Source organism: Bos taurus, chromosome 12 (genome assembly GCF_002263795.3).
Source record: "Bos taurus isolate L1 Dominette 01449 registration number 42190680 breed Hereford chromosome 12, ARS-UCD2.0, whole genome shotgun sequence".
Classification (NCBI taxonomy): Eukaryota; Metazoa; Chordata; class Mammalia; order Artiodactyla; family Bovidae; genus Bos; species Bos taurus.
The window spans coordinates 30,015,583-30,031,186 of record NC_037339.1 but is presented as its reverse complement, the minus strand read 5'-3'; positions in this window follow the sequence as shown (position 1 = coordinate 30,031,186).

The following is a 15,604-nucleotide window of genomic DNA, read 5'->3' as shown; positions in this document are numbered from 1 at the left end:
TGTGAAGCTGGAATCCTGGCGTCCTGACTGGTGGGTTGTGGGTGGGGAACTTCCCCTCCCTGTGTCTTCCGAGGTTTCTGTCCTTGGCCACGGGAAATAGGAGGCACCATGAAGAGCATACTAAAGTTTAATATCCTTTTTACAACCAATTTTTGTTGCTGACACCTTCCTCTCAGAACAAGACATTGATTCATGACTGAACAAGCCCTACACAGAGAGAGAGAGAAAAAAAAAACCTCCTTGGAGTCTCTCAGTTGATTTCTGTTTACAAGAATGGATGGTTTCCAAAGGCTCTTCAGAAAATGGCTGAAAGAAGTCGGAGCAAAAAAGTTAATGTTTTTATTTCTGTCTCTTTCTCCACGGAGGAGTTTAAAATTCTTGCTTTGGGCCATATGGAGTGGATATTCCAGAAGGAAATTATATACAGCTCTCTGTTTCTGCTCAAATGCTTTTCACTTTGTCAAGTGGACCCTTTGAAGCAGCCTTCTACTTACCTCAGATTTTGACTTGAATAATTGTTTAATTGCCTTTCAGTCTACCCGAGATAAGGAAGCCTGTCTCAAAATTGTATAATTCTCTTAACCAAACAATAGGCGAACCACCCAGAGCAGTTTTCAAAGAAAGAGAAGAATTCCTTACATATGTTAAGCATTTTATTCTTTGCAAAGTGCTTCGCTCTGGAGTGTTTTGTTAAATTGGATAATGGTATGAAGCGCTGTGTAAAGTGTATCACGTAACAAAAAAGATTTTATAACTATATGACTGTTATTTGGAGTAAAATAGTGAACTATGTCACTGAATCTATTAATTATCTTACTTATCAGAGTCCTATTTATGTTTCTATAACTTTATATACATCATACACTTTATTCATGCCTCTCGTTTTTTCCAAATATTGGGTTTTTTTGGGTTTTTTTAGTTCACCTGGGACTATAAAATGGATTTCAGGCAGCATTGTTGACTGACTCTTGCTTCACATTCAGCTAGCAGAGCAGTTAGTTGGCTGCATATTCATCATCCATTTCCCTCCATTTTCATTCTCTCTTTTACCGGGGGAATCCATGAAGTTTGGAGTAAGTCAATTTCACATCCAGCTTCAGGTTTGGGGCGAGCAGTCTAAAGCCAATCGGTGCCTTCCATCCCTCTGGACACAGAGTGGGCATGTGACACAAGGAGGCCCAATCAGAATGAATCTGATTTTTACAGAGTGGGCATGTGACATGAGGCCCAATCAGAATGAATCTGATTTTTACAGAGTGGGCATGTGACATAAGGAGGCCCAATCAGAATGAATCTGATTTTTACAGAGTGGGCATGTGACACAAGGAGGCCCAATCAGAATGAATCTTATTTTTATTTTTTGGAAAGGCTCGGCAGGGATGCTTTCTCTTCTCTTTGAACCAGAATGAGGAAGTACCATGCCTGAGAGCTCCTGGAACCTACGGGAGACCATCAAGGGAGTAAGCCTTAGAATTTGACACGAAAAAGGGCAAAGTGAAGAACTGGAAAGAAACTGGATGTGACATTGTTGAGCTACTGGATCAAACCTTGTGTGAAGCTGATATTACCTCTAATATTTTCAGTTACTTGAGCTAACAAATTTCCTTGGTGGTTTAAGCCATTTTGAGTGAGATCTTCTGTTACTTGCATTCTGATAGCATTTATTGATGATATATTAATAGACAACTAAACAGTTTACGAATCATCTTATCCTGCTTCATTCTCACAACATATTCAGAGAAGCTGTAATTCTTCTCATCTTATATGAAGAAAGGACCACGAAAGCATTGCCCTAGGTTAAACAGATGGTTAAGTTAAAAACTTATGTTAGGACAGGCAGTGTGCTGTATTCTCAGCATCTTTTACCATACTTGTCAACTGGGTAGAATAAATGTTGAATAAATAAATTGAAGAACAAAACTGAAATAGTATAAAGAGTAATAATCTTTGTTCAAGGGTGATATGGGGAGAGGTGGGAGGGAGGCTCAAGAGGGAGAGGACATATATACTTATGGCTGAACCATGTTGATTGTACAGCAGAAACCAACACAATATTGTAAAGCAATTATCCTTCAATTAAAAATAAATTTTAAAAAAGAGTAATAATCTTTGTCTTAATTATTCATTCCTTTCCCCCCAAAAATATTTATCAAATGCCTACTATGTACCAGTCATGAGGATACACGTTCAAATGAAATACTCTTTGTGCCAGCATCTCCCACGTGAAAAAAAAGAGAAAATCGTTGAAGTCTTTCTTATTCTTTTTCAAAAATTTCAAATTGTTAAGAGATTATTTAAAAGCCTGCAATGATTTGCTAGAGATGAATCTTTGTGTTTTAAAATCTCTTTTCTGTAGCTCATATCCATGGTTTCTGCCTCATTGAACTCAGGAGTACATACCTCTCGGGTAGAAAGAAACGTCAGTGGTTGTATGTTGTAAGAGCTCTGTGCAGCTGAAGATTTCACAAATACTGAATTACAGTCTCCTCAAAGTCTGAGTCTCTTTCTGACAGTTTGTTAGAATGTCCGTTCATACAACTCTCCGGGGAACCATGAAGACGGACTTTTCCTATTTTAGTGTATGTCATAGTAGATCAGCAGTCCATACTTAATGGGAGAAGGCAATACATGGATTTGAAATTCTGTTAGATTTTAGAGTAACAAGAAAGTAGAAGGAAGATTACCCTGCGGAAATGAGGCATTCACCAAGTAGTCAGGAAAACAGCCTGAACTGTAATTCCCCAAGGACAGAATGTGGAACAGAAAAAAGGCACAACCAAGAAATGTAATTCCTTAATATCTAATAGAAACCTCAGAGCATTAAATCACAGAATCGATGATGAAAATCGTTTCATGATTTAAAGACTCAGCAAGGTTTTTTTCCCCTTTTCCTGTCCTGCATGAGAGTGGAGAAAAGAGAAAGCTGTCTGTTAAATGCCATTTCGTAGGTCAAGTTTAGGAAAGTCAGCCCTAAGTAGTGAGTGGAAAGAGAAAACCCTTTAGAGGGAGATTGGGTTCAAATCCCCTGACAATTCAGGCTGGTTACTTAATCCTTCTGAAATTCCTTTCCTCACCTAGAAAACAGTGATAATATTTACCTTAACAGGGTGTGTGGCAGTCAGATGTGAAGTGAAGTGAAGTCACTCAGTCATGTCCAACTGTTTGCAACCCCATGAACTGTAGCCTGCCAGGCTCCTCTGTCCATGGGATTTTCCAGGTAAGAATATTGGAGTGGGTTGCCGTTTCCTTCTCCAGGGGATCTTCCTAACCCAGAGATCAAACCCCGGTCTCCTGCATTGCAGTCAGACTCCTTACCGGTGTATACCAGGCATGCAGGAAATGGTAGCTGGTTTTTTTTTTTTGTTTTTTTGTACTTTTTATATAAGGAGGACAAACTCGGGCTCATTAAAAAAGTGTTGTCACACTTCTTGCTTTTCTTATCAGAAAAAGATTTCAGAAAAGTGTTCAATAGCACAGAAAGGAAAAAGCAAATGAAGAACGTGTGGTACTTTCCAAAGCACCAAAATTTCTTACCCCAAATTCAATCACAGCTGCATAATGAGGGTGCAACACAGCCCTCGTGTACCTCTTATTGCTAAATTTACTACCTCCATCTGAGAAAATGAGAGAGCCTTAGTTCACATCCTTGAAAACCACCCGAAGTGCCTCATGTTTCTGGTAGTGTTCTGCAGGAACCTGAGCAAACGAACGATAAAATAGATGGATGACTGAGGATTATTCACTGGGTTCTCGGAAGCCTTTCAGAAACGCTGAAAATGGTTTTGTAACTATTTACTCATGAACTTGTGCTGTTTCCCCTTGGGTAATGTGTCTCTGAAGCTGAGTCCACGTCAGCTGTCCATGGCATGATTTATTCCTGTTAAGGACCAAGGATAAAGCAGAAGGGTGGGTGGCTGTGGGCTCACCCTCCCCCACTCCTCCCACATTACTCCCTCCCCCTTTCTCTGAGGATGAATCCTGGTGCAAAGTTACCAGGTGTGGGTGGAAGCTCTGAACAGAGCCCAGAACACGGAGGCTGAAAGGGATGGCCCCACCAACCACTTCTGACCTATCCCTTATCTGCACTATTCTGATTTGGAGAAGGAAATGGCAACCCACTCTAATATTCTTGCCTGGAGAATTCCATGGACAGAGGGGCCTGGCAGGCTGCAGTCCATGGGGTCGCCAAAAGTCAGACATGGCTGAGCGACTGAGCATACATATCCTGATTTAGAGAAAATAACAAGGTGAGAGTTTGCAAACATTGAGCAACAAAAGTGACAGTCTTGCATAACACTAATAAATTTGCCATGAGGTTTATGGAGAATCAAATGGAAGTTTTTTGGTTTTTTTGGTGTGTGTGTGTGTTTTAGCTGAAATATGTAATAATAAGAAAGTGAAAAGTGTTAGTCACTCAGTCATGTCTGACTCTTTGTGACCCCATGGACTATAGTCCACCAGGCTCCTCTGTCCATGGGATTTTCCAGGCAAGATACTGGAGTGGGCTGCCATTTCCTTCTTGGAGCATCTTCCCGACCCAGGGATGGAACCTGGGTCTCTTGCATTGCAGGCAGATTCTTTACCATCTGAGCCACCATGGAAGCCCATGTAATAATAACTACTTCTAATTCTTTAAATTATAAAACTTGAATTTTGTTTGTTTGCTTTTAGACAGCATATAAAGTCAGTTCTGTGATATCTAAAGGCATAAAGTGTCAATTCACATATTTAAGCCATATATTTATGCTATAAAATCCCAAATGCCTCCCTGCTCTGGGCTTTTGTAAGCTTATTGGTCATTCAGAATTAGGGAATCTTAGACTTGAAGATGTCTCACTTCCCAAAGTCTTGAGAGAAATTCTCAAACCTTTCTTCTGTGTCTCACGCCTTTCGCATCTTCAAGTTGAATTCGGTTATAATTATGTACACCGCTGTGTCACTTAATACTTTTCAAAATACATACAATCTCAATCACAAACAGAGGCTATTTCATCATTTTCAGTTTTTGGAAGAGAACACTGATGTTCAAAACAATCAAGCACGTTGGATGATGATCGGTCTATCTAATTACTGAATCTGCAGGAGAAACCATACATATTAGCTGCAAGTTGCTTGATATAAACTTAATTTTCAAATGTAAAAATGAAATTGTAAGTATTTTGGGAGAAAATAGATTGTTGTAACTTGAGAGATGATAGTAGAGAAGGATTTATAACAATGACTTTTAGGACAAAAATCATAGTGGAAAATATTGCTGGATTTGAGTACTTAAAATATACATGCATACAAAAAACTTCTCAATGATAAAAAATATACTTGGATATGCTTTGGGAAGGGGATGACAGAGGATGAGATGGCTGGATGGCATCACTGACTCGATGGACGTGAGTCTCAGTGAACACCGGGAGTTGGTGATGGACAGGGAGGCCTGGCGTGCTGTGATTCATGGGGTCGCAAAGAGTCAGACACGACTAAGCGACTGATCTGATCTGATCTGAAAGACAGATAATAAACTTAAAAATATAAGGAACATTTTGAATATATAAAGAGTGGTTACAAACCAATAAGAATACATATGTTAACATGGACATAAATAGCAAATTTCCAAGGGAAAAATGAAGTAGCCAATAAATATAAACAAAAATGTTTAACCTTCCTGTTAACAAAATAAATAAAAATTAAAACAATAAAACTCCCCAACCTTATGGGGGGAAAAAAATGGAATAGGATGAAAGTATCCAGTACTTTCAAGAATTTAGGAAAAAAAGTCACCTTCATACTATGCTACTGGAAATTTAAAGTGGTAAAACCTGTTGTAGAATAATTCAGCATTATGTATCAAAATCCTTTTAAAAAGGCATAGCATCTGACTCAGTTTCAAGCAATGAATTCTAGGCAATATTAGACAAGTTGCCAAAGATTTAAGTGCAAAAACTTGGCAGTACCTTTTTTTTTAATAATAGTGAGAAATGAGAAACAACTTAAAATACTGACAATAATTATAATATCGTCATTATAATTAACCCGTAAAAAGAAGGGCTACCAAATGCCATGAATAGTTTGATGTAATTTTATTTAAGATAAATGCGTGTATATATTAATGAATACGCGCACACACAGCAGTGCTAGTTCCTGTCTTAATTCTTTACATATAATAACTCATTTAATCCTCGCTATGGGTTTTCCAGGTGGCTCAGTGGGTAAAGAATCTGCCTGCAAATCAGGAGATGCAGGAGATGTGGGTTCAGTCCCTAGGTGGAGAAGATCCCCAGGAGGAGGGCATAGCAACCCACTCCAGTATTCTTGCCTGGAGAATCCCATGGACAGAGGAGCGTGGCGGGATACAATCCATAGTGTTGCAAAGAGTCGGAAACGACTGAAGCGACTGAGCACACACACCACACGCAGTCCTCAGTACAACCCTGTCAAGTGGGTGCTGTAAAGAACTCTGCTTCACGAAAGAGGAAACTGAGGCAGAGAATGAGGAAACTGAGGCAGAAAGAGGGGAGCACATGCCTGAAGCCACACAGCTGGTGAGGGCAGAGCCTGATTCCAGACCAGGTCGTGGGGCCTCAGGGAGCCTGGTCCACGCATTCATTGGCACTTGGCACATTAGCTTAACTACCCGTGCAGCTACACTGGGTGAAAAAGTGTGTTTTACACACTCCCTTTACACAGGAGAAAGAAAGGCGTCACACATTGACCAGTGCTTACCTCTGGATGGGGGAAATTCCAGAGGGGAGACTTCGTGTATTAATTTTAAAAATCAGATGAATGTCTTCTGATTTTTCCGCGTTTAGCACACATCGCTTACTGGTAATGGAATTACAAGTTTTTCAAAGCTGTGGAGTTGTCCAAAGTGATAAGGAAGTAGCCATTCTCCCCCTCCTTGGGCTGTTCTGGTAATTTACAGGTCAAAACAGGATTAAGGAAGGGCAAGTTTTCCTAACCCCCGCCTCTGCTAAGCCCTTGATTGTAAAGCCTCCCAAAGACACAAAATGTCTTGTTTTTTTTGTTGTTGTTTGTTAAATTTCACTTCTTTCTGAACATTCTGTGCTGGGCCTTTTTTTTTTTCTTCTTCTTTGAAAAGGATTACTGCACTAGGGCCCAGCATTCCAGAGGCCTGACGTTGGGACTGGCAGCTGGGTCCCTCTTCCCACTGCTGTCAGCCCAGCATTGCCAAGATCCTTATTATTTCTGCTCCGCATTTTCTCAGAATCCCAGAGGTGAGTGGTGAGAGGAAAATTCTCATTTTTTGTTGTTGACTCAAATCATTTTGGCTCTTGAGATTGTAACAAATACCAAGGGGCCTGGAAATAGTGCAGTGTTTTCCAGTATTAAATTTTTTAAAAAGGGAAAACACACCCGGGGTTGTTTTCTCTAAATCTGTGTTGGCTTTATCAACGCGGAGGTGTGGCTGGCTGGATTCTCTGGTCTCTGGAGATGGAGATGACAGTTCTCTGGGGTGGGGCTTGTGCGCCTCTCCCCCACCCCACCCCACCACTCCCCCACCCCACTTCCCACCCCATGCCATCCCCCACCTCCCACTCCTGCCGCCCTGTGCAAAGGGCTATGCACAGAAATGAGAAGGGGTTAAAGTGACTCCACTCTTTCACTATCTCAGGGCTGGCTCATTTAGTTACTTTCACGCAGGCAGAGTTCACAAGGGTCCGAATCAGGGTCTTAACCCAGGTCTACCCAAGTGCCAAGTCTGTGCCTTGACCATTCAGATCAGAGTCTAAGACTGGAGGTAACTATTGACTCTGTGGAGGGTGAAGGTCTACTTCTCACTCTCTCCCCCAACCCTAGAAAGCACCAGGGCCAAGGGGCTCAAGCCGTGTTTATGGGATGAATGAATGACTGGGTGAATGAATGCATGGACCAAACTACCAAAGAAGGCGAAAGTGGCCATGAAGTCAGGTTACTTTTTTTAATTTGAGAGAAGTGTTTGGGGGGTTGAGGGTTTGGGTTTGGGGGCTAGCTTTTATTCTCTAGTGGTCTGGAGTCTTTTCCATGGCTGAGGGGTGGTGGGTAGCTCTGGAGAGATTGTGGGAGAGGTGGGGGGCAGAGAGTTGCCTCCAGGAGAGGGAGGTGCCCTGGTGAGGGAAACTCACTCCAGACCCCAGTCTGGACCCCAAGCAGAGACTGGCATGTGTTCTCTGTAAAGGGCCAGGCAGTAAATATTTTATTATGTTCTAAAAATAAATATTTCTTTTTAATTGAGGTAATGCTGGTTTACAACATTACGTAAGCTGCATATGTACAGCATTATATTCCCACGTCGGATGTAAATATTTTAGGCTTTGAATACTCAGAATTGGCTTGGTTCCAGATCCCTGGAAGCAGGGAACAGGTCTTAGGCGTCTTTGCCTCCCAAGCACCTAACCCAGGCAAGCCTTCAATCAGCGTCTGTAGAACTGAATTGGCCCTCTGTTCTCACACTTGGTTCTCATCAACACAGTGCTCTTCTCCAGTCATCTCCCTTCCTCCAGCCTCTCTCCTGTGCTAGATGCTTCCGGCTGCCACATCCTAACCCACATTTGCCTCATTGCCCACATCACTGAGTGCCCCACCAGCAATTAAAGAGGTTTTAACCAAAGCTCCAAAGAACGTAACGGGATGAACCAACTGGCCTGGGTAGGCTTGCCTGTGAACTCTGCCGTGGAAAGGGAGTGTTTATTTGGGCAGACAGTGAGCTCAGAGATGAACACAGTCAGAGCCCAGTGAGGTCAGCACACAGTGAAGGAGGTAAAATTTTCCATTCTGGCTCAGCCATGACTAAAGTTGTCAAGAATCAGTGCAATAACTACGAGTTTGAACTGCTTTGCATGAGTAAATCTCTTTGCAAATCTGGGCTTTTATTTTCCCATATGTTCTTAGTTTAGCTCTCATAAGACTTCAACAGATACAATAGAAGAAAAAGTGATTCAAAGCATGCTCAGCAATTTTTTGTCCATTTATTGAGCAAACACTCAATAGCACGTATTCAGAGTCAGGTACCATTCTGAGAACTTTATGTATAATGACATGACGCTGCCTTTCATTCACTTATTCATTCATTCAATAAAAATAAATTGGATGTGTTCTGTGAAACCACACTGTGCTAGGAATGAAAAAGGCATTGGATACAGTTTTTTGGGGGTTTTTTCCTCTCTCTCTCTCATGGGTTTAGTGGAAGAGACAGACAAGGAAATCAGTGGCACGATGCCTGGCCTAGGGGCACGCACAGCGGGTATCATTTGTCCTGGGGATGAGGAGGAAGCACACGTAACCTGCCCTGAGGAGGTGATATTTAAGCCTGAGCTCAGCATTGATGGAAAGCCAGCCTGTGCTCTGGGGAGCAGCAAGCTCAACCCCACCAGCCTAGAGCAGGGGGCCCAGACCTGAGGCTAAGGTGGGGTCTCAGTCTGCTCGGGTTGCCCTACAAGATCCCACGGACCGGGGGAGCTGAAACAACAGACATTGGTTTTTCTCACAGTTCTTTAGTCCAAGGTCAAGGTGTCACAGTTTAGTTACCTCCTGTGTTCTCTCTTGGGCTTATAGATGTTACCCTCTTGCTCTGTCCTCACACAGCCATCCTTCTGGGGGACACCATTCCCATTGGATGGGGGCCCCTCCCTAATGTAGGGGAAGCAACACAATTCATCTGAATGCCATAAGGTGGAGGTGGGATGGGGGCTGAGGCCAGCGTGGCAGTTACTCAACTAGTCCAGGGGAGAGTGATACAAAGTGAAGTGAACAACTGCAGTAGGCCTGGGGAGAAAACAGGAGATTCCTGGGATTTGCAGCAGAGCCTGCAGGCGGAGGCAGCCAGTTGGCGGGGAGGATGGGGCAGAGGGACAGTGTGGGAGGGTGTGTGGGAAGGAAGGAAGCAAGAGGGTGGGATGACTCTGAAGTCTTGAACTGAAGGATGGTGATGCTTCCTGGAATGAGGAACAGGGGAGAAAGAGCAGGTCTGGAGCGGGGAAGGAAGTTGATGAGTTAGAAGTGCCAGTAGAAACCCCCCGGGAGAGTTTAGTAAGGAGTTGGGGATGTTGGTCAGAGAATCTGAAAACGAGGCTGGTCTGGAGCTAGAGATTCGAGAATCATCAGTGAAGTTGGGGCTGAGGATCTGGAGCCAGGATTTAAACCAGGTCTCCTAGGTAAAGAGAAGGTGGCCAGGGACAGAACCCTGGGACTCCGGAAAGAAGTGGCCCGAGTAGCGGGAGGAAGACCAGCAGACGACGGGGAGCTGGCATGACCATCCGTGCTCTGCTAACAGATGCGATGACAGCATCTCATGTGACTCTTACAGAAGTCTCCTCTTATAGGCATAAAGCAAACTCTTAAAGGGCACTTATTGAAGGCCAGGCACTGTTGAGAAGACTTGGCGGTAGTTCATCGAACCCTCACAAAGTCCCACCATTTACAGAGGAGGAAACTGGAGCAGAGAGGAGCCAGATGCTCAAGATCACAGCTGGACATGGAACTGGAATCCAGGTGATAAGGCGGCAACAGCTGAGCTAGGAGTCACGTGACTGTTCTGCCTTCTCCTACCTTGCATGGATTTTAAGAATGAGGAAGTCAAGCACCAGAGAGGTGAAGATGACAGGGCCAATAAGGGTCAGCACTGAGTTTTAAACTAAAACCTAGCACTATGCACTGTCTGTGCAACTTCTTCACAAGCTAAGGGAGGGAAGAATTTCAGCAAAAGTGTTGTCTAGTGAGATTAGGACAGAAAGCATCTGTTAGATTTGGCAGCATGGAGATCACTGGGGAGTCAGGAAGGTCAGTTACAGTGGTGTGATAGGGTGGAGGTCTGGTGGTAAAGTCTTGAAGAGTGAATGGTAGGCAGGAGTTTAGATGGTCCTTTCAGGAAGTTTGTCTAAAGAGGGAAAGTGAGAGATGGGAGAGCAGCTAAAAGGAGAGAGATAAAAATGCTCAAAAATTATTTGTTTGTTAAGAGGGGAAAACTTGCATGTCTTTGCATGCTGACAGGAAATCCAAGGATGGGGGTTATGCTGGTGGAGAACTGGCTTTCAGTCTGCTGAGTTTGGTTAATTGGAGTCAAGCTCTCTGGGTCTGGATGACTTGAACCTCCAAACCTTAGGAACTGAGCCTGTGAGCCGGTGACGTCACCCCAAAGGGAGCATATGGGGATGGCAAGATCTTGATTATCTTGCTTGAACTGCAAACATAGCCACAGACTCACCCATGGGTTATTGTTCTGCTATGAACAGTCTTCTAAATTTGAATGATAACATCACATCGAAACTTTTATCTTCATTTGTAATCTAAGAACTACAAATATAGATAGCTGAGGTATCAAACCCCTAGGACCAAATATTGGAAACCATGAGAATTTACAGCTGGTGAGAAGACAATTGGGTACAATTCTTTTGGAAAACAATGGTACATGTTTCAAGAGCCTTGTGTATTGTCATATCACTTATCTCAATAATTCCATTTCTGAGAGTTTGGATTAAAAACTTAATGTGCAAGGATGTTCATTGCAGCATTGTTTATAATAAGAAAAAACTGGAAATAACATAAGAGATTAAGAGCAAAGAAATGTCGAGACAAACTATAATATATCCACTTGATGAAAAAAACAGTGGCTTAAAATAATACTTACAAAAACAATTTCTGAAACATTATATATATATATATACACACATATACATATCAGTTCAGTTCAGTTCAATCGCTCAGTCGTGTCCGATTCTTTTCGACCCCATGAATTGCAGCATGCCAGGCCTCCCTGTCCATCACCAACTCCCGGAGTTCACTCAAACTCACGTCCATTGAGTTGGTGATGCCATCCAGCCATCTCATCCTCTGTCATCCCCTTCTCCTCCTGCCCCCAATCCCTCCCAGCATCAGAGTCTTTTCCAATGAGTCAACTCTTTGCATGAGGTGGCCAAAGTACTGGAGTTTCAGCTTTAGCATCATTCCTTCCAAAGAACACCCAGGGCTGATCTCCTTTAGAATGGACTGGTTGGATCTCCTTGCAGTCCAAGGGACTCTCAAGTCTTCTCCAACACCACATATACATATAAATGGTCTTAAACAAGAAAAGCAGAATGAAAACTCTACTGTATGAACACAACTGTGTAAACAAGCCAACAATATAAAAAAGACTGAAGATATCTTTGCTAGACTTGATTATGTTTGCCTGGTTAATACTTTTTAATGAAAAGGAAACAACACATGAAAAGATCTAACTCTCCACTAGTTAGCAATGTTTGGTATTACAATGAATGCTATTCTTTTCTGTTCACTTTTTGATGTCTTTCTCTGGCATTCTGATAGTGCGTAAATTATCCATTAAGAAATGCAGGTGTTTGAAAATGCATGAAATGAAGCCTCTAGATAACACATCAGGAAAGTCTCTTTAAAATATTTTTATTGTGTCCCACATCATTATTCTGTGCAAAACAATATATACTCATTTGGAAAATACAAAAAATTGGAAAATCAGAGAACTATGGAAAAACAAAGAAAAATCTCATTGAATTCTTCTTTTCAGGTAATAAGTTGTTGATATTTTACTGCAACACATTTTGATGGACTCCCTGGGCTGTAACCTGCCAGGCTTCTCTGTCCATAGGATTTCCCAGGCAAGAATACTGGAGTGGGTGCTATTTCCTTCTCCAGGGGATGTTCCTGACCTAGGGATTGAACCCAGGTGTCCTGAATTGCAGGCAGATTCTTTACCACTGAGCCACTTGGGAAGCTGGGAGAGCTGCTATGTTCATCTTAACCAAATGCATACAACCCTGACACATAACACTTTGCCTCTCAACAAAGCCAAACCATTCGTAGAGAGTAAAAGTTGAAGGGTGATCAGTAGTACTGAACTTGGTCCATGTGGGGCTGGATGGAGCTCTGCCCTAGACATGCTCTCATTGACCTGATAATTGGGAAAGCAACTTTTGGAGTTGTTATTGCTGTTGCTGCATCAGAGACCTGCTACAAGCAAAATAAATAACTGGGCTTCAGCAACAAGTCTGGACATGGCGGCAGAAAATGAGCTGTGCCGATCCCTACGTTTCTTTATGACTGGAGGAAAGGGCCCTCCTCTATTTATTCACCTTGGAATCGTCAGCAAACCGCTGGCCCTGGAACATAGCAGGTGCTCAACACACATTTGTGGAAGTGAGCTAAAGGCTTGGGTTCAAATTCCTACCTTCTCACTTATTGGTAGATGTTCCTAACCACTGTTCTGGCTTTGATCCCTGTCCTTGAGCTAATGGCTTTCAGATTTCAATCATTAACAATGTCTTCTCTCCAAAACTCCAGAGCCCCCTGCTAACTGCTTACTGGACTTGTCTAGGTGGTTGTTCCATAAGTAGCCCCAATAAGGATGTTTCCTCCTGTACTCATCAGTTCCTGCTGCTGTTGTTCAGCTACCCAGTTGTGTCTGACTCTTTGCCACCCCATGGTCTGCAGCACGCCAGGCCTCCCTGTTTCTCACCATCTCCCGAAGTTTGCCCAAGTTCAGGTCCATTGCATCGGTTATGCCATCCAGCCATCTCATCCTCTGATGCCCCTTTCTCCTTCTGCCCTCATTCTTTCCCAGCATCAGGACTTTCCAATGAGACAGCTGTTTGCATTAGATGACCAATATACTGGAGTTTCAGCTTCAGCATCAGTCCTTCCAAAGAGTATTCAGGGTTGATTTTCCTTAAAATTGACTGGTTTGATCTTCCTGCTGTCCAAGGGACTCTCAGGAGTCTTCTCTAGCATCATAGTTCGAAGGCATCGATTCTTTGGTGCTCCGCCCTTTTTACTGTCCAGCTCTCACACCTGTACATACTGATCGGATTCCCTCCCAAATCTGCTCCTTCTCCCACAACCTCTGACCTCATTACTGTTATCACCCTCGAGGTACCCAAGTGAGAAACTAAAAGCATCTTTCTACTCCTTTGCCTCGCACTTTCGTCTTCTGTAGATTAGCTCATGAAATCCTGCTGACTCTAGTTAAAAAATGTCCCCAACTCATCCTGGCATTTCTGCTATGTCTGACATCCTGCTATGTCAGACCTTCATTAAATCTTACCTAGACTACTACATCAATCTCCTGGTCTCTTTGCCTCCAATCTTCCTGTTTCAAAACCTCTTCTGTGTGGTCATAACCGAAAGCATCTATTTAAACTCAGGCATAATTATGCCACTTCCCTCCTTCAAAGCACTGAAAGGCTCCTCAGTACCCTAAGAATCCTAATTCTTAGACAATTCAGACAACCTATTGTTATCTGGCTCCACTTTCCCTTTCTGGTCTCATCCCTTACAAAACTCACCTTCTCACCCTAAATCCTGGAGGCGAAAACGGCAACCCACTCCAGTTTTCTTGCCTGGAAATCCCCATGGACAGAGGAGCCGGGTGGGCTACAGTCCATGGGGTCACAAAAAGTCAGACACAACAACTGAATAACAAAAACAGCACCCTAAATAGGTATCAGCTTCTTTGGTCACACAATTTTCTACTCTCCCCCTAATTTCTCCTTTGCATACGGTTGGTCCAGGATCTTCTAACTTCTTATTAATGATGCTCTGATCCTGTATTCAGAGTCCAGGCCTTTGGTCACCTCCTCTGAGAACCCTTCCTGGGCCCTGCCAGGTAGAATCAACCCCTCTCTTGATCTTGCCCTCATCCTTGGTCCATACATCTAGTACAGCTCTCACCTTCATCAAGTCCTTTTTTTTTTGGTGCCTGGTGGGCAGCAGTAACTACAGCAGTGTTTGGGGTGAGAATGAATGAACACCTGAGTAGGGTGTGGTGGGTCTACTCCCGGTGCCACCTCTCTGTCTGTGAACACAATCCCAGGCTCTGGGTCTCACCTAACAGCCTCAGCCTCCCCATACCTACCTCCTGCGCAGTGATCCCCAGGCTTCACCCTGTGAAAGAACACCCTCAGGTGCTTGTTTCCCAGGCAGATGCCCCCTTCCTCCTGCAGAAGATTGATTCGGTATCAATGCCTGCTGGACAAATTAGATTTGCTCAGGAAGACACAGCCATAAGGACAGATTATAGGGACTCTTGTCTGCAGGAAGGAGTGAATGGAGCTTATTTATATTCTAAGATTCAATGAGATGTGACAGAAAGACCTTATTTCACATGATTAAACCTATGCAGGGTCCTGGTGGGGGCACATAAAGACGAGTTAAAGATATTTTCTAAGTTCTACTCAAACTTTGGGAAATGGCTGAGAGTCAGTCCTAAATTACAGTACTTAGGAAGTCTTCCAGCATCTCAGCACTAGACTGGACTCTCTTCCCATAAATTCAGGCTTATCCTCAACAGAGATTTTCATTCAGTGTCCTAGGATTGCTGGAATGCTTGCTTGTCCACCTCTCTATTAGTAAGTTGAGGCTAGTGGTAAAGAACCTGCCTGCCAATGCAGGAGACATAAGAGATGAGGGTTCGATCCCTGGGTCCAGAAGATCCCCTGGCGAAGGAAATGGCAACCCACTCCAGTATTCTTCCCTGGAGAATCCCATGGACAGAGGAGCCTGGTGGGCTACAGTCCACAGGGTTCCAAAGAGTCGGATTCGACTGAAGGACACACACACGCTAGGAAAGCGCGGGGCTTATGTTTATTCATTCTACTTTTCTCAGAAT